Source organism: Anabrus simplex, chromosome 2, assembly GCF_040414725.1.
Source record: "Anabrus simplex isolate iqAnaSimp1 chromosome 2, ASM4041472v1, whole genome shotgun sequence".
Lineage (NCBI taxonomy): Eukaryota > Metazoa > Arthropoda > Insecta > Orthoptera > Tettigoniidae > Anabrus > Anabrus simplex.
This window is the reverse complement of record NC_090266.1, coordinates 455,022,163-455,042,941: the sequence shown is the minus strand read 5'-3', so window position 1 is coordinate 455,042,941 and position 20,779 is coordinate 455,022,163. Positions and strand designations below refer to the sequence as shown.

The following is a 20,779-nucleotide window of genomic DNA, read 5'->3' as shown; positions in this document are numbered from 1 at the left end:
TTGGTTCACTATTTGGACATTTCACAACACATACATGCTGCACCTGCCTGCTGTTATTTCTTGATGGTTACAGTACTTTTGCATCCATCTCTTGGCACAGGCCAGAGTAAAGTGTAGCTTCCACTGAAGTCCCAGTCTCATCCATGGCTGTGACAATATGGAAGCTGCTGGGGTATGGGTGGTGCTGATTAATGACATTCAGAGCACAACCAGTGTGTCTGAGTGTCATGAAAGGTGTTGCTCATAGGGTTAGTTGTGCTACAATAGCACTGTCTAGCCCAGTGAGGAAAGCCATGGCAAACTACCTCACTCCTTATCTTGCCTAGTACGCCTCATTTTGGTACTGCCATTGGTTTTTATGATTTCCCTATAACTGCATAGCCTTTGGTGATGTTATTTGAGGATCCAACCAGCCTCTGGGCTGATGACCTAACAGACAGACAGGCAGACAGACAGACAGACACATGCTGCACCGCCATTGTGACGATGCAAATTTAATTACAATAATATAAAGGAAAAGTCTGTACAAGATTCTCTTCCATCATTCAATCAGGCTGTAAAAATAAAATACATGGAATTCCTAGGAGATGAACATATTCGACGTGGTAAGGTTGTTACTCTAGTCCAAATATACCATACTTAATAGGGAAAATCTCTATTAATAACAATTATAAATTATACGTTTAATATCCATTCAACTAATTTTGGTGCCAAAGGGCGCTGGAATACCCAAACATTTTCCAGCAAGTAGATTTTTAACATAACAGTACGTCCACTGAGACGCGCTTTCTTTTCTGTTCAAACACTCCTAAATAACAACTGACTGTCCCAGGAATCGATCGCACAACCTAGAGAAAGGAGGTCAGCGCACTCAAGTTCACAGCTCTAGTTCACTGAATATACACATTCGGACTAAAACGATTCATAATTAAGTTACTCCAGGGCATGGTTTCCGTATTGCACTTGACAACCGCAAAGAAGTAATTAATTTTTTCCCCCAGATATTTGCAAGTTTTCGAGCCAACGTTGGTTTTATGAACTTGTCAGAAGTGTATGCAGTTAAGTTTCGAATCAGAAGGAAGTATTTATTCTATGCTGGAAATTCACTGAGCATGGGTCAGATACACATTACTTTTCATGATGATCAACAGGGTCTTGTTTCGAGGATCAGTCAACATACATACACATTTCGGTCAGACCTTCTTAATTAAGGAGTAAGGTAATGGTGTATTCTGCCCGAAGGCAGGTCCGAACCTCCGCCTGAGCCGGAGCTTACGTACGGTAGGGTGACCAGTACCCTTCCGCTCCTCCATTCCCCTACCCCCACCAACAACGCGTGGCAACCCATCCAGATCCTGACCTTGTCCAATGTTGCTTAACTTCGGAAATCTCACGGGGTCCGGTGTTTCAACACGGCTACGACTATCCAAGTACGGTGTAATGGAGAACAATAGACTACATGAAGAGTGGGGTTTCATCCTTCTCAGTTCAACGTACGTGGAAGCCCTGGAGGGATAATTCGTGAAATTAACGAGGTAAGTACGTATCGGTCCGCCTCTGTGGTGTAGTGGTTAGCGTGATTAGCTGCCACCCCCGGAGGTCCGGGTTCGATTCCCGGCTCTGCCACGAAATTTGAAAAGTGGTACGAGGGCTGGAACGGGGTCCATTCAGCCTCGAGAGCTCAACTGAGTAGAGGTGGGTTCGATTCCCACCTCAGCCATCCTGGGAGTGGTTTTCCGTGGTTTCCCACTTCTCCTCCAGGCAAATGCCGGGATGGTACCTAACTTAAGGCCATGGCCGCTTCCTTCCCTCTTCCTTGTCTATCCCTTCCAATCTTCCCATCCCTCCACAAGGCCCCTGTTCAGCATAGCAGGTGAGTCCGCCTGGGCGAGGTACTGGTCATTCTTCCCAGTTGTATCCCCCGACCCAAAGTCTGAAGCTCCAGGACACTACCCTTGAGGCGGTAAAGGTGGGATCCCTCGCTGAGTCCGAGGGAAAAGCCAACCCTGGAGGGTAAACAGATTAAGATAGAAGATAGAAGAAGTACGTATCGGGTAAATATTTGTTCAACCAGGGTAAGTAGCTCAGGCGGTAGAGCGTTGGCCTCCAGAGCTCAAAGTGGCGGGTTCGGTCCAGGCTCAGTCCGGTGGTATTTGCCAGCCTCGTGCCGGTAGATGTACATATACTCTGAATTTAGATACTTGTAACAAGCCTAGATAACCAATTGTGCGAACAGCATGTGATTCTTCAGATATTTTTGAATAATCGTATCACTGGGACATGACAAGATGTTGACCTTTGAGACCCCATGATCATTTAGGGTGTAATTGCTTTATTAATATCATAAATCATCTTTGCAGATGGCACGTCATTTCTGCAAACCTCTGTATCATCGTTCCACAATGGTCAACAATATGCAATATCAGCCTCTATTGCAGACATGCGGCGATCTTTGCAGACGCAGTGCTGTGACTGTCAAAAATATCATCCCACCAAACCGTTCCTCTAGCGGAGACTCCATTGCGACACATTCCATTAACTCTACTGTAGAGTGGCAGCGAACCCTGCTCAGAATGCTAGTGCAGGGGTTATTGCGTCATTCAAACGGGCTGCCAACATCATGGGACGAAGCCGTTCCATGTGGGGGAAGGCCGGCACATTTTCAGTTGATTCGACCTTACATAGGGTATATCTGTATGCCTTCAGTGTACCAGTTAAATTACGTCTCATGCGCTCACTGAGTAGCCAAAGTTGGCCGGTGAAATTTATCTAATCCAAAGGTGAGAATCTTAAAGATTTAGGTCTCCTAAGAATTTCAGTGTTCCTTTGCGTTCCAAAAATGGTTCTAGAAGAGGGCAAATGGAATTCTGAGGGGAGATACAGTGAAAAAAGTATTACACGAATAATTTTCAGAGCTATTTACCACCATACTAATCCGCTTGAAGTTATAGGAAGTAGATTTAAACTTAAAATGAAAAATGGATTAATATTTGAGATTTCGTTACAGAAATTACAACGTTTTTAAAAAGTTCTGAAATATTAAACATTAAAGAGGGAAGGTTATACCTTAAAGCTCTATCGGAGTGTACGAGCAATGCTGCTGATAGACGAGAGGATAATCTGTTACCGGGTACAGTGTACGATACTTTGAGCAAAAAGTAAGCATTTCCCAAAATAACATCTGTTTTATTTATGTCCCAATGCTTGACGAACAATCTGTATGGATACCTCTCCTACGACGCCCAATAGAGCCTGGATTAAACTGAAAGACGACGAAGCTCGTCAGCACAGGCACAACCGTATTAAATTAATTCCCGTCTCATCTAATTGTTTCGCATTAATATTAAGCAGATGTTTAAAATACTTCTTCCTCGGAAATATTTTACTCTGTGTTTGAGTTAATCTATATGCATTTTCTGGGAAAGGAACGCAGTGAGAAGACAGTCCTACCAAGACAATGTGGATCATTATTTGCTCATAATTACACAAGATGCACGTGCGTTTACTTGTTCTTGCTTGGATGCATCTGGAATAAAATTCTTCATTAGAAAGTTAGGGAAGGAGGAGTTTGTAAATAAACCAAACGGTTCCATTATTTTAATCTAGTTTGCATTTGCCTCCGTCATAATTGCTGACTGTGTTTTATATAAAATATTCCAGGCTGTGTTCAGTTAGTTGTCGGGAAGAGAAAAGTTGCCGGGTGGCTATTAGTCCAGCGAGCACGTTCGGCTGCCTTGAGGTATTAAGCCTGGCTGACAAGCTCGAACGGATGCTCGAAAATTATTCAAATTCGTTAACACGCATGTTTTATTTAAAGCTTCCAACGTGACGCAATAATGCACGGCATATCTCTGTGGAATATTTCATGCTGCACCGGCGCCAAGTTAACTGAGGATGGGGAGCAAAGGATAAAAGGGTATTAATTGAGAGAGAGCTGGAGACTGAGATGGTACAGGCCACGTCTCTGTCGTCGCAAGTCTCCGCGTTATATGAAAGATTTGTCGCTGTCACCGAAGTTTCATTACTCATTTGTGGAGCGAAGACTCTCGACTTTGCCCAAGCGAGGTAAGTAATAATCATGGTCACTCCTTTGCAGCAGACAAACTACATCTTTATAACTGCCTTGAATCAGAATGCCTCTACGGTCGGTAGATGCAGAGTTTGTTGTTGTCCCATATGTTCTGTACTCTGACCGGCCAACCGAGAAGAGGAAAGCTGGCCACGGCTCTACCGTGGCTCTACGTCTCTGCATTCGGGAGACGGGCCTGGGGCACAGTGCCGGACTTTACGCCTGGTCCCACCCGTCGGCTGTCCTGAGAATGGTTTTCCGTGGTTTTCCATTCTCCTGCACTAAGGCGAATGCCGGGACAGTTCGTAGTATAGGCCACGGTCGCCCACCCCCTCACCTTCTCCGAGCATCTCCTTCACCGTAACAAATCTCCCGGCCTGAGAGACGGCGTCACCGTCTAAGAGGCCCGCCTCCCCCTTCAGGGAAGAATCAAACCGTTTAGTAGTTAGTTATGCCTCTAACAGTTTCTTCTCCAGGGAAAGGAACATGATGAGAACTGTTTTCCTTACAACAATACGGGAGCGGTGCTAACAAGAAGTTATTCTGTAACATCAAATATATTGATATTTGATCCATCATTCGTCAACTTTCTACGGACGTTAAACCACTGAGGTACAGATGGAGACCACGAGGCTCATAAATGAACGTTGTCCTTACTTTATTGATCGAGACTTCTTTCCATTCTACCAGATTCCAGAGAGCTCCCAAAGGCTGAGAGTTCTCATTTTCCCACCCCTCTTGCCCGACAGTTCCTCGTTTCTGATCATTCAAGGATCCAGCGTACTCTTTCATTTTCTTCATTAGGTGGCATTTATGCAAAGCTCAGACGCTTGCAATGTCCCCGTAGGAAGAAGGGAGCAATATAGTCTCTACCACGGGTATTGCGAGCACCATAACGTGGAATATTATTCTTTTGTCCATGAGAAATTTAACATAAACCCTAATTCAGGACTGCTATGCGGTACAAAAGAACATGTCTGGTTGTCACATGTTATTTTAATGAACAGGAACCGGGAGCAGATTCTGAGAATAGTGCGTGATAGCCGAGTGGCACTGTCATTGACTTCTCAACAAGCAGGACCCGATTCGAATTCCTGAAAATACAAGTGCGGTTACTGAAATGAGAAGTATGTCACTGTTGTACGTAAATCTGGAGGCCCCGTTGCTACTGTACAATCACACTATTAAGAGTGGCATAAAACCACAAGTTTTTACGAGAATGCCACTTTTCAAATATGATTTTTCAAAATGTCGGAGCACTTATAATTTGCCTTTAGGTGATGAAAATGGGAGGTAGTAGAATAATTACTGTGTTCATTAGTATTAAATGTCTGGCTCCATGGCTAAATGGTTAGCGTGCTGGCCTTTGGCCACAGAGGTCTCAGGTTCGATTTCCGGCAGGTTCGAGAGTTTTAACCATAATTGGTTAATTCCCCAGATACGGCGACTGGGTGTATGTGTCGCCTACATCATCATTTCATCCTCATCACGGTGCGCAGGTCGCCTACGGAAAACGAATCAAAAGACCTGCACCTGGCGAGCCGAAGTCCTTGGACATCTCCCGGCACTAAAAGCCATTCGTTATTTCATTTCATAGAACAATTAACTTTCCTGAAATCTAACGCATACTTTCAAATCTTAGCGTACTGATTCTATTAGAGAGCCGGGATATTCTCAGTTTTAAGTCTTTTTTAATTTCGTGTGGCTATTTCTAGCCGAGTGCAGCCCTTGTAATGCAGAGCCTCCGATGAGCGCGGGCGGCATCTGCCAGGGGTAGGTAACTGCGTGTTGTTGTGGTGGAGGATAGTGTTATGTGTGGTAGTTTTAAGTTGGACCCCCTAAACAAATCAAGCTGAGCCATTTGTCCCTGGTTCACGGAAAATCCACCATCCCACGTTAACAGTATTTTAATAAAGCAACTTATCTTCTCTGTTATACGGTGAGATGGCGCTACTCGTGGTGCACCATAACAATAAGCTGATGTAGGATAAACTCTACCGTACACGTGTTCTGTATGTATCTTAACACAATTTGCAAAATTCGCAAATTTTCCCACAGTTCTAAGATAATTCTTTCCTTTCCTCGCATTCAAAAGAGCTGTATGGTGTAAGAACTCATCCTGGCCACAGATGGCTACCGTAGAAAGATACTGAACGATAAACGAAGCCAAAAATAATAAACAAACTTGACTACATTGAAGTAACCACTTCATAGCTGTCAAATAAGAGGACAACCAAACGTTACACTGCAGCCTGGTGTCTATTCATAGCTATAGTTGACCTCCAGCTCGGTGGGTTATGATTTGCACATCACATTTTTCAATATTATTATTATTATTATTATTATTATTATTATTATTATTATTATTATTATTATTAACAAATGCGTCGCAATTCGGAAATATCCCGGTGACAATGATCACTTACAGTAGTGTGATAATAAAGTTAAAATATAATCGCCCACTGTCGGCAGCCCTGAAAATGGTTTTCCGTGGTTTCCCATTTTCACACCAGGCAAATGCTGGGGCTTACCTTAATTAAGGCCTCGGCTGCTTCCTTCGCACTCCTAGCCCTTTCCTGTCCCATCGTCGCCAAAAGACCTATCTGTGTCGGTGCGACGTAAAGCAACTAGCAATATATATATATATATATATATATATATATATATATATATATATATATATATATAATCGCCCAACAACAACAATAACAACTACAATAACAAAAGTACAACAAGCAATTCCATGGGAAGAAAATATTACAATCCTAGGCAAGCAACCTACAGTCACTAGGGACTCCAACGATACACCGAGGCAATGCCCAGCAAATCGAAGTCTGCCCAGATTTATCGTTAACTATGTGTACATCAGGGTTAAGCTTCCCAAGATTACACGTGGAATAGTAATTTGCTTCTTTAGAAGTACAGACTCTTCCCACTCGCCTCCCGGAGGTATGCTTGTAACTCAATCTCCCTCGCACAAATGACAATCTACCTCCTACGGCTATATTGATAAAAGTCTTCGAGTAGTTCGTTCCCCTCGCGGCACCTATATGCCTTCAAATTCCTCCCTATATTCCACTTCACTAAACACGATCGTTATCATTTCCTCGTCACCATCATCATCGTAATCATTATACGTTTATCACTATTTAATGATAAGAACAGAGAATTTCTACGGAAATATTTCTGAACCAGTTTTAGAATTCGGATATTCAGTGACACACGTCTGTTAACTATTATTATTATTACTGAAAATCCACAGCCTGTTTCCAGTCATTCGACCGAGTCAGGAATGGATGAATGAAGCCCCCATCTAGCGGTGAGGACAGGAAATGTGCCGGCGGCCGAAGCCTGTCGCACTCCCCTGGGGCAATGATAAATGACTGATAGATGAAATGTTAATGGGGAGTGTTGCTGGAATGAAATATGACAGGGAAAACCGGAGTACACGGGGAAAAATCTGTCCTGCCTCCGCTTTGTCCAGCACAAATCTCACGTGGAGTGACCGGGATTTGAACCACGGTATCCAGCGGTGAGTGGCCTGCACGCTGCCGCCTGAGCCACGGAGGCTTCTATTATTATTATTATTATTATTATTATTATGATTATTATTATTATTATTATTATTATTATTATTATTATTATTATTATTACTGTATTATTATTATTATTATTATTATTATTATTATTATTATTATTATTATTATTAATTTGTTATTTACCACAAATAATATAATGTTATTGATGGTCTAGTGAAAAACGACAAGCCCCATGCACATTAGCTGCTTCACAGAACCAACTACCCACAGAAAATTATGTTATATTGAATAATAATAATAATAATAATAATAATAATAATAATAATAATAATAATAATACCGAATTCGTTGATTACGCAGTAGCGATCCTAAGGACATTGAGCAGCCACCGACTCAGGAGACAGGTCAGAACAAGTGGACCCCAAACAATTACAAATACATACGTACAACGAGCTCGATAGTTTCAGTCGCTTAAGTGCGACCAGTATCCAGTATTCGGGTGATCGTGGGTTCGAACCCCACTGTCGGCAGCCCTGAAGATGGTTTTCCGTGGCTTCCCATTTTCACACCAGGCAAATGCTGGGGCTGTACCTTAATTAAGGCCACGGCCGTTTCCTTCCCAGTTCTAGCCCTTTCCTGTCCCATCGTCGCCATAAGACTTATCTGTGTCGGTGCGACGTAAAGCCAACAGAAAAAAAAACATACGTACATTAAGGGCATGGAGCTGTTGCTCACGATGTCCCAAGCTATGAGCATGGACCAAATCTCAAAAGCGATTAATGAATTTGTTGTTGAGCTTATAACTGCTAGTTACAAGCTCATGTGCTCACTGTGTTTGACACCTGTGTCATAACCTGTGATATCGCGGTGTGATAGCTGATAGCTGGTGTTACTCTTGAGGAAAGCTGCATTCTAACTCTTTCTAGGAGTTAGAGTAGAAGACCACGAAGAATTTCTTTCGGCGGCTGTCGACTTTGTATGTTGAGACCACGCGTCTCCCAAGTCTGTGAACAGGGGTCACCAGGTCAGCGCATAGGGCATCGAGCTTTCCTGCTCGGGCATCTGGGGGGATAGAATACAAGTAAGTAAAGTTTCATGTGGTTAGAATATTGACTTGAAAGGTAATTTAGGTCTAGCTTTCCACGTGGATCTCCCGGGTTCCATTCTCGGCCTTGTCACGAATTTAAGACTGGTTTCTGAGACTTGAGTGGGGTACACCCAGTCCCATATAACACGACTCAGGAGAGAAATGGATTAATATCTTACTGTCAGCCATCCTAAAAGTGGAAGTGTATTTATATTGGCCGCAACTACTTTAATAATAATAATAATAATAATAATAATAATAATAATAATAATAATAATAATAATAATAATAATCATCATTTATTACAATATGCTATCAATCGTACCGACACAGATAGGCCTTCTGGTGATGATGGGATAAGAAAGGGTTAGGTGCGGGAAGGAAATTACGTGGCCTTAATTAAGGTATACAACTGAAAACCATCTTCAGGGCTGCTGACAGTGCGGTTCGAACCCACCATTTCCGGAATGCAGGCTGACAGTTACGTGACTCAAACTACGCAGCCACTGGCTTCATGCATACTAATAAGAATAAGAATAAGAATAAGAATAAGAATAAGAATAAGAATAAGAATAAGAATAAGAATAAGAATAAGAATAAGAATAAGAATAAGAATAAGAATAAGAATAAGAATAAGAATAAGAATAAGAATAAGAATAAGAATAAGAATAAGAATAAGAATAAGAATAAGAATAAGAATAAGAATAATTTCATTGCTATTACGTCCCACTGACTACTTTTACGGTTTTTGGAAAGTCCGAGCTGTCGGAATTTTGACCCACAGGAGCTCATTTACTTGCACGATTCCTCCCTTTCCAGATATTTCCACGACTAGTTATAAGTATACATACCAGTAGTCAACACAGACACTTCACTGAGGGCGTTGGTAATGTGGTACCGGTTATGTAGCTGTAAGCCTATGTTCGGGAGTGGTGGGTTCGAACCTTACGGTAGGCAGCCTTTAAGATGGTTTACTGTGGTTTCCAATTTTCACACCAAGGAACTATCGAGGCTGCAGCCCTACCTTAATTAAGGCCATAGTCTTAGGGCTCTCTCCCTTTCCAATGTTCAGGAAAATCTGTCAGAGGTACTGTAACGTTGAACTGCTACCAAAGAATAAAGGTTGAACGTAGTGTAGACACTCCAGCATATAGCACACAACTTCGCGAGTAAATATATATGAGCCGTAGCGTAAAATGTTTTTAGAAGAGAGATGGGTTCATTATGAAAGCCAGGGACCCAATCCGTCCGCTCCAAAAGCTACATTTACTTTCATAACCTAATGAAACTTTCCACGCACCATTGGCCATTAGTCGACCAGCTACTAGCACTGTCATTGGCCGACATGATATCATTCCCAGATTTCATAACTCGCAGCTTCTGTTACCAACCCGCCCTCAATAAAAAAAATATATATATATAAAAAAACAAGAAAAGCTTGTCTTAGTGGCTGTAATCTATATTTGCAAATCAAGGCCAATCTCTGTCATGAGAACAAAGGCCCTTTTGGGGCCACATTCTCTTTGAGAGACTTTTTCCATGGCCGAGGCACTTACTGCCCGCACGGCAAGACAAAATGTATTTTAGTAGCTTTTTTGCTAGTGGCTTTACGTCGCACCGACACAGATAGGTCTTACGGCGACGATGGGATAGGGAAGGCCTAGGAGTTGCAAGGAAGCGGCCGTGGCCTTAATTATGGAAATGGGAAACCACGAAAAACCATTTTCAGGGCTGCCGACAGTGGGATTACAACCCACTATCTCCCGGGTGCAAACTCACAGCCGCGAGCCCCTAACCGCACGGCCAACTCTCCCGGTAATTTAGTAGCTGCAACCTATCTTTCCAAACCCCTAACCTGGGGTATTACGCCACCAAATCCCCTATGCTTGTAATCGTAATCACTCTGCAGGCTTACGCCCCCAGACCCCCTTTGCTTGTAATCGTAATCACTCTGCGAGCTTACGTCCCCAGACCTCCTTTGCTTGTAATCGTAATCACTCTGCGAGCTTTCGCTCCCAGACACCCTTTGCTTGTAATCGTAATCACACTGCGGGCTTACGTCCCCAGACCTCCTTTGCTTGTAATCGTAATCGCACTGCGGGCTTACGCCCCCAGACCTCCTTTGCGTGTAATCGTAATCACACTGCGGGCTTACGTCCCCAGACCTCCTTCGCTTGTAATCGTAATCACTCTGCGGGCTTTCGCTCGGCAGACCCCGTTTGTTTGCGACAGTTATCACTCTGGGGGCTTGCTTCTCTACACCCCGTTTGCTTGCAACAGTAATCAGTCTGCGGGCTTGCACCCCCAGACCCCCTTTACAGTTCTTGCCACAACCGCGGAGCATATTGTCCGCACGGCAAGGAACTTCCGTAGCAGTTGGTAACAGTTCGTAGAACATAAAGACTGTACCGTAAAGGTTGTACGTAAGGCTGTACCGTGAACTAATCAGAAAACAGAAACAAAGGAGCATCACCCTCCACCGAGTCCCCATGTGCAATATGTGGAGTGCGTAAACGAGGCTTGTGTCAGAATAAATAAAAAAATAGCAGACTTCATACACGTTAGGTACATGGGGTTTCTGAGTGCGATCTTCTGAGCCATTTCACACGTAAGAAAAATATGTATTATATGGTTATCACAGTAAATTAGTAGATTAGATGTCGGAAGAAGCAATTAAACAGCGTTGTAAAGTGCGCTAAGCGTTTCGTAATGTAACTAATGGTACAGATCTCACATGGTGTGTGCCTCAATCAATAGCACAAGTGTCTCGCGAGTGGCAAGTGCAGGTCGTAGCGCATTACCGCAGATTTCCTCCCTTCATCAGTCACCGAGCTCTCGCTTTGCCTCATACATCACTGCCAGCCTGCCCGCTGACCGCCTTGCGTCATAAGAACAGCCTCGATCGGCTGCTGCAATAAGGGCTCCAAATACAAATCGAGCACAAAGGGGAAGCGGCAGGCAGTACTGAATGATGAGATTTACAGTAAGCTCTTTCTTGGATCTCTACTATGTATTCCGACCAGGCCAAATGACGTCAAGGGATTTTAGCTGAGATTTTTCTCTATGATTCTGTGGCGGCGATAACAAAGCGCCTATTCTGTTCTGGTTACATTTTCTGTTAAGAGCGCCTGCAAGAGGGCTACCACGTCACAAAGGGTAAGATATCATAATGAATAATACTGATAAGCGTTAAATATCTCTGCCGGCCCCCTGGTGTAGGGGTAGCGTGCCTGCCTCTTACCCGCAGGCCCCGGGTTCGATTCCCGGCCAGGTCAGGGATATTTACCTGGACCTGAGGGGTGGTACGAGTCAACTCAGCCTACATGATTAGAATTGAGGAGCTATCTAGAAAGCCAAGAATAACGGCCTAGAGGATTCGTCGTGCTGACCACTCGACACCTCGTAATCTGCAGGCCTTCGGGCTGAGCAGCGGTCGCTTGGTAGGCCAAGGCCCTTAAGGGGCTGTAGTGCCATGGGGTTTGGGTTAAACATCTCTTTAATTTATCGATTATGAAAGATGCCGGAATTTTACCCCGGGTAGGTGTTCTTTGACGTGCCAGTAACTTAACTGACTGGACACTCTTAATCACTCACAAATATCAAATGATTGCGCCGGGAATCGATCTCGCAATCTTCATTATAGGAAACGAGTGTCTAACAAAGTACGTAAAGCAACCAGCCTGATAAAGCACAGTGCATGGTTTTATATTAGGGCGAAATAGCATTTAAGTCTGAGGAGGATTTTTCTTTCACTATTTGAATATTCTATTTATAATGAAGAAACGAAAATCAAATATGTCCTACACTAAACGTGTTTTATGCATCTGCTGTACAGCTATACTCCTATACGATCCCATACATGGGGAAGTAATCAGGTTGTTGACAGCACACTCCAAAACATCGCAAAAGGTCCCTTTTGAACCCTTGGGTCACCGTCGATCGTCGGTCATCTTTCACAACTGCTCCGGTAATACATTTAACTCTTGAAATCCTAAGGCGTTACGGATCCGTTCTTGTCATTTCGCCGACCGGTCGACAGGGTTCAGCGGAAGGCATAACTACTTCAAATGAGAGGCGAAATATTCTCACTGAAATGTATTATGTTGAAGGTTTCAAGTAAAATTTGATTTGAAAAATATATAACATCTCACACTGAAACAAAAATATGACAGTCACATTTGATGAAAAAAGTTTAAAAATAGATGAAACAAAGTACGTTTCATTCTTTCAGTCTACCATTAAAAATAAAAATGAAATGTGAGGACGGCAAAACCATGAAAAAGCAAAACAAAACGCAAAATCCTGAAAAATCTGAAACTCCGAGTCCAAATTAAAACTGATTTTATCTATACGATCCGTGGGAAATCTGGCTTTCACAGCTGAACTCCAAATTTTCATTTAATTAAGTTTGTTCACGGGTTATAAATACCAACGCAGGAAATCATACAGCTCCTGAATGGACCCTTCATCGAACGAAACTAACTTCCAATTGCTTTGGATCGGTTACAAAACTTTAATTACAAAATATGGTGCTTTTACAAGTTAAGTTACAATAACTAAGAAAAGTAAAAGAAAATCGCATCATCTAATCTTACGATAGTACACCCTTAAATTACTCTTAACCCAACGCTTAAATAAGCATTACCATGAAAATATGTTTGGAAGGAACCAACAAATGATCACGAAATTGTCTTACCTGTTATGTTCCGAAGGAACAAAATGAATTTGAACATGTGTTTAATTAATCATACGTTCAGAAGGAACGCCAGAGTAATAACGCTAAAGAAAAGTCCCAAGTTCGTCTTAAATAGGAAATAACCAACCAGAAGCATTAAATGCAGAAAGGAATAATATATGAGTCAACAACTGATTACTTCAACTAAAAGGATCATCTGAAATACCTAGAACTAATTGAACTTATAGTGTCCCTCAGTGACATTCTTAATTCCTTTCCATCTTCTCTGAAACAGAGTTCACACACTAATTAACTGTCAAATATTTATTGTTCTCTGTTTGTATTCCTGTATTTAATCTATTTAATCTTTGCTATATTTCTTGTTTATTGATGATCTGCTGTCCAAACTCAACGAAGCAGCAAGTACTTGCTCTTTGCTGACGACTGCAAGATATTTAGGGAGATCAGGAGTCCAGCAGATGCAGCTCTTTTACAGTTCTCACTTCATGTCTTCTCGAACTGGTGCCGTACTTGGAAACGTATCCCCAATCCATATAAATGCAGCCACATGACCATAACCCTAAGTACATTTCTTCTACCGACATCACATTACCTACTCGACAAGCCCATCGCTGTAGTTACTCATCAGCGTGATTTACGTGTAATATTCGATGCAAAATTACAATTCAAGATCCATATAGGAACATATACAACCAAGGCTATGAAATGACTAGGCCTTCCCTACCGCTTCACAGAAATTTTTAATCCCACCGCTCTTCTCCACTTCTTCCTCACGACCATTCAACCTCTCTTGAACTACTACTCTCCGACTTGGACAACAGCCTCTCCCTTCAACATTAACCAGTTAGACAGAGCAGTGTCCTTCTTTGATGCAATTGTAAGGAACAGAAACTCCAAACACAAAAATCTGGCTACTAAATGTGTCACCACTGCACAGCGGGCGACAGGTAGCTGACCCGAGTTTCCTCCACGGAATCGTAAATGGGCATTGCCGCTCCGAATATATTGTTCCACTTTTCTCTCTCCGCGTTCCTTCCCGCTCCACGTTTCTCCACACTCCCCACACTCAGCTCGATAGCTGCAGTCGCTTAAGTGCGGCCAATATCCAGAATTCGGGAGAGAGTGGGTTCGAACCCCACTGTCGGCAACCCTGAAGATGGTTTTCCGTAGTTTCCCATTTTTACACCAGGAAAATGCCGGGACTGTACCTTAATTAAGGCCACGGCCGCTTCCTTCCTATTCCTAGGCCTTTCCTACCCCATCGTTGCCATAAGACCTATCTGTGTCGGTGCGACGTAAAACAAATAGCGAAAAATAGCAATACTTCTACGATCTTTTCTAAACCAACTCCCAACTCTCTTTAACACTATTAATAGGAGACAGGAGCATGATATAGCATTAAGTAAAAGTATATTCTAGAGGGTTGCAAATTATCTCTTAAGGATAAGTTGATATGAAGTGGTTATACCGCCATCTTGATCCACAACGACTTGGCTATGAACATGGACATTTTCATGGTTTTCCATATGGACTGCTGTTATTAGTAGGCTGTGTACCTGAACTTATTGATATGTTTGTTATATTTTATTATGAAAGTTTACATTTGTTAATTAGTCTGTTGAGAGTACAAGTGAAATGCGCACGCTCAGTGTAGCTTTATCTTATGGTTCGTGAATAAATAAATAAATAAATAAATAAATAAATAAATAAATAAATAAATAAATAAATAAATAAATAAATAAATGTCGTGTTCAGGCCAACCACTCCTAACACATGCGGGTACCCTTGTCAGTAGCAATGTTGACGGGCAAGTTGTTTAGTCCGGACCATACACCAATGCCTTTCGTGGAGTAATGTGATGACATGTTTCCATAGTCTTCTAGGTATGACGACTCTGAATTGATCTCCCGTTTCAAGTTATAGCACTCCCGCTCGAACAGTGAGTTTAACTTGTACTCTTCTGAAGACCTTCGATGTTAGGCCCCTTAAAACAACAAGCATCATCATCATCATCATCATCATCAAGACGTCAATACGGGTGATAATCTGGGATGATCACGGGGGTGTAGAATGCCCGTACGGTAGAGTTTCTGAACTTGCTTGGTGTCACCAGTGGGCGTAGCAACATACAGTATATCGCACTTTGGCTCACAAGGGGAGGTCACGATGTCCACATCACCAATTATGTCCAAACTTTGCAGGTTGGTAGTACTACGGTACATCATAAAAACACACTGGCAAGGTAGTAGCGCGCAACTCTCAAACATTTTCGAAAAAAGCGATTTTTAAATTGTCGAAAAAAGTTAATAGAGGTTTAGCATGCCAGGTACCATTAACCACTCGACCACCGCGCCATAGTCTCTCGCTTGATGGTACCTGGCATACTAAAGCTCTCGTAACTTTTCTCGACATTTTCAAAATCGCTTTTTTGGAAATGTTTGAGAGTTGCGCACTACTGCTTTGCCAGTGTGTTTTAGTGATGTAGTACTACCAACCTACAAAGTTTGAAAGAAATCGGTGATGCGGACATCGTGATCTCACCTTGTCAGATATAATTTCGAAAAGACGGTCTCAAGTGTCCTTTGTCTCTGCAGTAATTCAGACGAAGCAGCATAAACGCTCGCCAAGCACGTGGAGCTGATAAATGAGTTGGTCATATACCGTAAAGCTGCCGATACCTGATTTATGTGGTAATTCTGCCACGGCAGGAGCCTACCTGTCATGAAAATTTTCTGTTTCAAGCAGGTAAATTCTCTTTCTCCTTGAAATACTTTCACCCTCCTCTCATCTATGCAGTACAGCATTATCTTCTGATGGGTAAGAGTCCACATTTGCATTACAGGAATGGGAAAATTTTTGAGTGATTTCTAGCCCTCCCTAAAGGTACGATGACAATAGAAACGTAAAATGTGAGTAAAGATAAACTGTAGTGGAAGGTGAAACAGAGAGTTGTGGCCATGAAATGTTTATAAGGAAGAGAGAAAACGGCAGGAAACGGAGCGTCTGAGTTGGATAAGAATCGAGAGGAACGTTCCGGAGAGCAAGGAGTAATTAATATCAAGCCCAATTAAAGTCAGCAATGGTCAGTTAGTGAATGTCGTGACGGGAATAACGTATGCCCAGAGAAAAAGATATGCTCTGTGAGGGACAGAGACTTCTATACTGGTACGGGCAGATGAAGCTCCTGAAGATCCTGATCCAGATACGCTTTCTTATTAGGGGAGAAGGGGACTATCGTCAACAACCTCCTGTATATACTCAGTGTAAATTACGTCTGATAACCTGTTAAATATACTTTTTAATTGGGCAAAGTGTGTGTAATTAATCTAGTTCAGTGTGGAGTTAAGAGTCTGTAGTAATTGGTTTAAGAAATAATCCATCCTCTTATTTTTCTCGATTAGGAAGTACCATTTGAAGGATGGCATTCGGTGGGATTCGAAGCCATCTGCCTCACGGGTTCATGAGTACGCGCCAGGTGGTCACTACTTCACCATGACAGCTACAGCTACGGAGGTACAGAATGCTAAGTCACATAAAACATAACATTTGTGTACTGAGTACTTGGCTCGAAGGTCAGTCGCTTCCCAAGCAGCTTAATCATTCGCTGTCATTCACAGTTCGGAAGTCCCTGAAGAGGGTAGTACGGAAGTGTTGAGTGAGGTGTTTCCTATTGCTTCCCACAAAAATAAAAACGAAGTAGGTTATTATAATTCATACTAACAGAACAGAAAACTTTTTTTAAAAAAATTGCTATTGCTACTTAACTGGTCGGATAAGGGGAATACCTCTTCCAGTAACCGATCAAATACAACTAAAGTAAAAACAGGCGCGCCTCTGTGGTGCAGTGGTTAGTGTGATTAGCTGCCACAACGGAGGCCCGGGTTCGATTCCCGGCTCTGCCACGAAATTTGAAAGGTTGTGCGAGAGCTGGAACGGGGTTCTCTCAGCCTCGGGAGGTCAAATGAGTAGAGATGGGTTCGATTCCCACCTCAGCCATCCTGAAAGTGGTTTTCCGTGGTTTCCCACTTCTCCTCCAGGCAAATGCCGGGATGGTACCTAAGTTCAGGCCGCGGCCTCTTCCTTCCCTCTTCCTTGTCTATCCCTTCCAATCTTCCCATCCCCCGCAAGGCCCCTGTTGAGCATAGTAGGTGAGGCGGCCTGGGCGAGGTATTGGTCATCCTCCCCAGTTTTATCCCGACCGAGAGTCTGAAGCTCCAGGACACTGCCCTTGAGCCGGTAGAGGTGGGATCCTTCGCTGAGTCCGAGGAAAAACCCGACACTGGAGGGTAAACAGATAAAGAAAAAGAAGAACAAGCCACTGATTTCTGTACCGATATGTGTATTCACAATTAGTTGAGAAGCAGGAGACGGTTGTAACTTTTGCACTAAGTGCCAATCCGGTCACCAGCCTTGTGCATGCCTTTTGCTTAGGGTTAAGAGGATCGATTTCCGCTTCTAGACTGAGGGTTGGAATGGTGTTCACTCAGCCCCGTAAGACAAACTTGCATGAGAGGCAGTGGACCTGGTCGCCAGGCAATAGGCTGACCACGTGGCACCCCAATACCTGCAGGTCACATGGCCGGATAACGGTAGTTGTGGTAGGACCGTATGTACTAAGATTTTTCATCATCCCGGTAATTGGCTTCTTAGCCGTGTTGTGGTTGAGTGTTTCCATCAAATCTATCAAATACGTGACCAAGTTGGCAATAGAACCAGAGACTAATTGGACTAGACCACGGGGGCAGATGATCCAAAGGCACCTAGGGATCACATTTGAATAATTATTACCCTGATATTGCTCAACGAATAGCAGTTCGAGGTCTTCTAGGAATGACTGTGAATTCTTTCACTATAAGACTCAATCTATTTTCAGTGAAACTTTATAAAGACTTCTCGGAAGCAGGTATTATGCAAAATATCTGTGCAAATGAAAGACTACCATGGTAGTACAAAAGTCTCAATTCAACTCTCGGTACACAAAGAAAGACGGCTGTCTGTACAGATTAAATGTTAGCAGAATGAAGGAAAAGCTGGAGTTACTTTGGTTGAGTGAATATATAGCCTATGTTGAATACGAGTGAAATAATGGACTGGTCATTTGAAAAGGCAGAAACGTACAATTCAAATAAATTTAACTTACTTAAAGAAATGTAGAGCCGGCCCAGTGGTGTAGGGATAGCATGCCTGTCTCTTACCCTGAGGCCCCGGATTCGATTCACGGAAAGTTCAGAGATTTTTTTTACCTGGACCTGATGGCGGGTTCGAGGTCACTCAGTCTACGTGATTACAGTAGAGGTGCTATCTGACCATGAGGGAGCGGCCCGGTCTAGTAAGCCAAGAATAACGGCCCAGAGGATTCGACACCTTGTAATCTGCAGGCCTTCGGGTTTAGCTGCGGCCACTTGGTAGGCCAAGGCCTTTCTGGGCTGTTGTGCCATGGGGTTTGGTTTGGGTGTCTAAAGAAATACTCCCAACTGCACAAAAAAATGGCCGTCGCCGAAGGTGACTTTCCTTCAAAATCCTCTTGTTTGATATAGGATGAACACATCGTGCAGGCGGTAGCATTCCAAGAATTTTCACTTCGGTCACCGGCTAGCCACAGTGTACTAATATCCTCAGGTTTCGAGAATGCATAATATTTCTTTGCTGACCAATGTTTGTGTGGTCCAGTGTAAATAGTCCCACAGGCTATGGCTGCCACCTTTCTAGTCCTAGAACTATCTTATCTCCTCGACGCAGAAAACATACATGTGTTAGTGAGTCATTAAAAAGCTGAAGAAACCTTCATAATGTAGGGAATCTCAAAACAGGATTTCTAGACCTGACATCGTTTTTGAATAAATAAACAGAACTATATTATTAAGACAGGTCATTTAAACGATGCTACCAGAGCGCGGTAACGTTGCCGATGATTCCAGCCTGAGGTGTGCCTCGTTGGCTGAATGAAAATTCCGACACTCCGGCGTCTGTTTAGGCCAATAGCAGTTCGAGCGGGCGATATACAAATAATATCTGATTCTGTAATTAAATAGGACTTGGGATGAAAAAGAAGTAGTCAGGCTTTGTAGTCTATGTTTGTTAACATCGCAACAATCTCCTGGAATTGATGTAGGAAAAATGATAAGGAAAATATTATCTGATATTCGAGAGTGTAATTAAAAAACTCTTCACTGTTCTTTTCACGGGCCTTCATTCATTCCATACAAGTCCACATACTAGGTGTAAATGTTCAATTCCAGAGTTGAGAATCGAATCCGTGTTGGTTCCCTACACCACGTCGTGGACTACTTTCGGAATAGTTAATCCAACGGACATCGGTACCTTTATAAATTGGAGACCACTGGAAATGTAGTTAATCATCAGGACATAACTCAAATACACAATAACGGAGAACAGCTGTCGATATAACTGTAGGATCAATCAGCACGAAACACGTTATAGAGGAACGTGAAATATTCAAACAGAGCACATAAAGTACGGGCATCCCATGGGAGTGCAGAATAACGTCAAGGGACAGGCCTCAGGAAGCATTAGGGAACGAGTTCTTTCCTGATACAAATCCAAATGTTGTTCTGAGAGACGTGGCCAATATCCAGAAAAATGGTGAGCAACGCTTGCGTCGTTAGTGATACACTGTATGCGGGACATGTCGTAGGCCAGGATGCAGTCTGCTTAGAAAGTCACAGCACATGTCCTGTTTTCAATTTCAACTCAGAATAACCATATCTATCCTGGAACTGAACTGATCGATTTTGCTGAAAATGATTTTCAGCACTATCACTTTAGTTTCTCCATAAAAATGTAATAGATGTTTTAATAATTATGGAGTGAGTTGGAAGATGGTCAACTTCCCAACGTTCATAAAAGAACGAAATGCAGGGTGAGAAACTATAATCTGCGTAATTTATTGTTTCCAATATGTGGGTTGGTGATCATGAGTACCGGTAACTACCCTGAATATTTTACATTCCTGAGTGTCTATTGAAAACGAAATGGTTTACTTCTTTACAGACAATTAATCCCATATATTGACACATGTATGACATAAGTTTTTCTCAAAGTCCTCATAATCATAATTAATGTTAATGGCTTTACGTCCCACTAACTACTTTTACGATTTTCAGAGACGCTGAGGAATTGAGTTCCGCAGGAGTTCTTTTAAGTGCCAGTAAATCTACTGACACGAGGCTGACATATTTAAACACCTTCAAATACCACCGGACTGAGCCAGGATCGAACCTACCAAGTTGAGGTCAGAAGGCCAGAGCCTCAACCGCCTTGAGCCACTCAGCCCTGCAGTCCGCATGATATACAGTTTACCGCCACTCATTATACACGAGTGATGATCATCTAAGATTTGAAAATCTACAGAGTACCAATTGGTGAAT

At 42.7% G+C, this 20,779-nt stretch overlaps 1 protein-coding gene across 1 annotated transcript in view; it reads right to left on the bottom strand.

Annotated features, from left to right (window-relative positions):
* The window catches only part of LOC136863575 (uncharacterized), a 633,079-nt gene that overhangs the window by 484,246 nt on the left and 128,054 nt on the right, over nt 1–20,779 (bottom strand). The gene's annotated exons all lie outside the window — the stretch shown is intronic.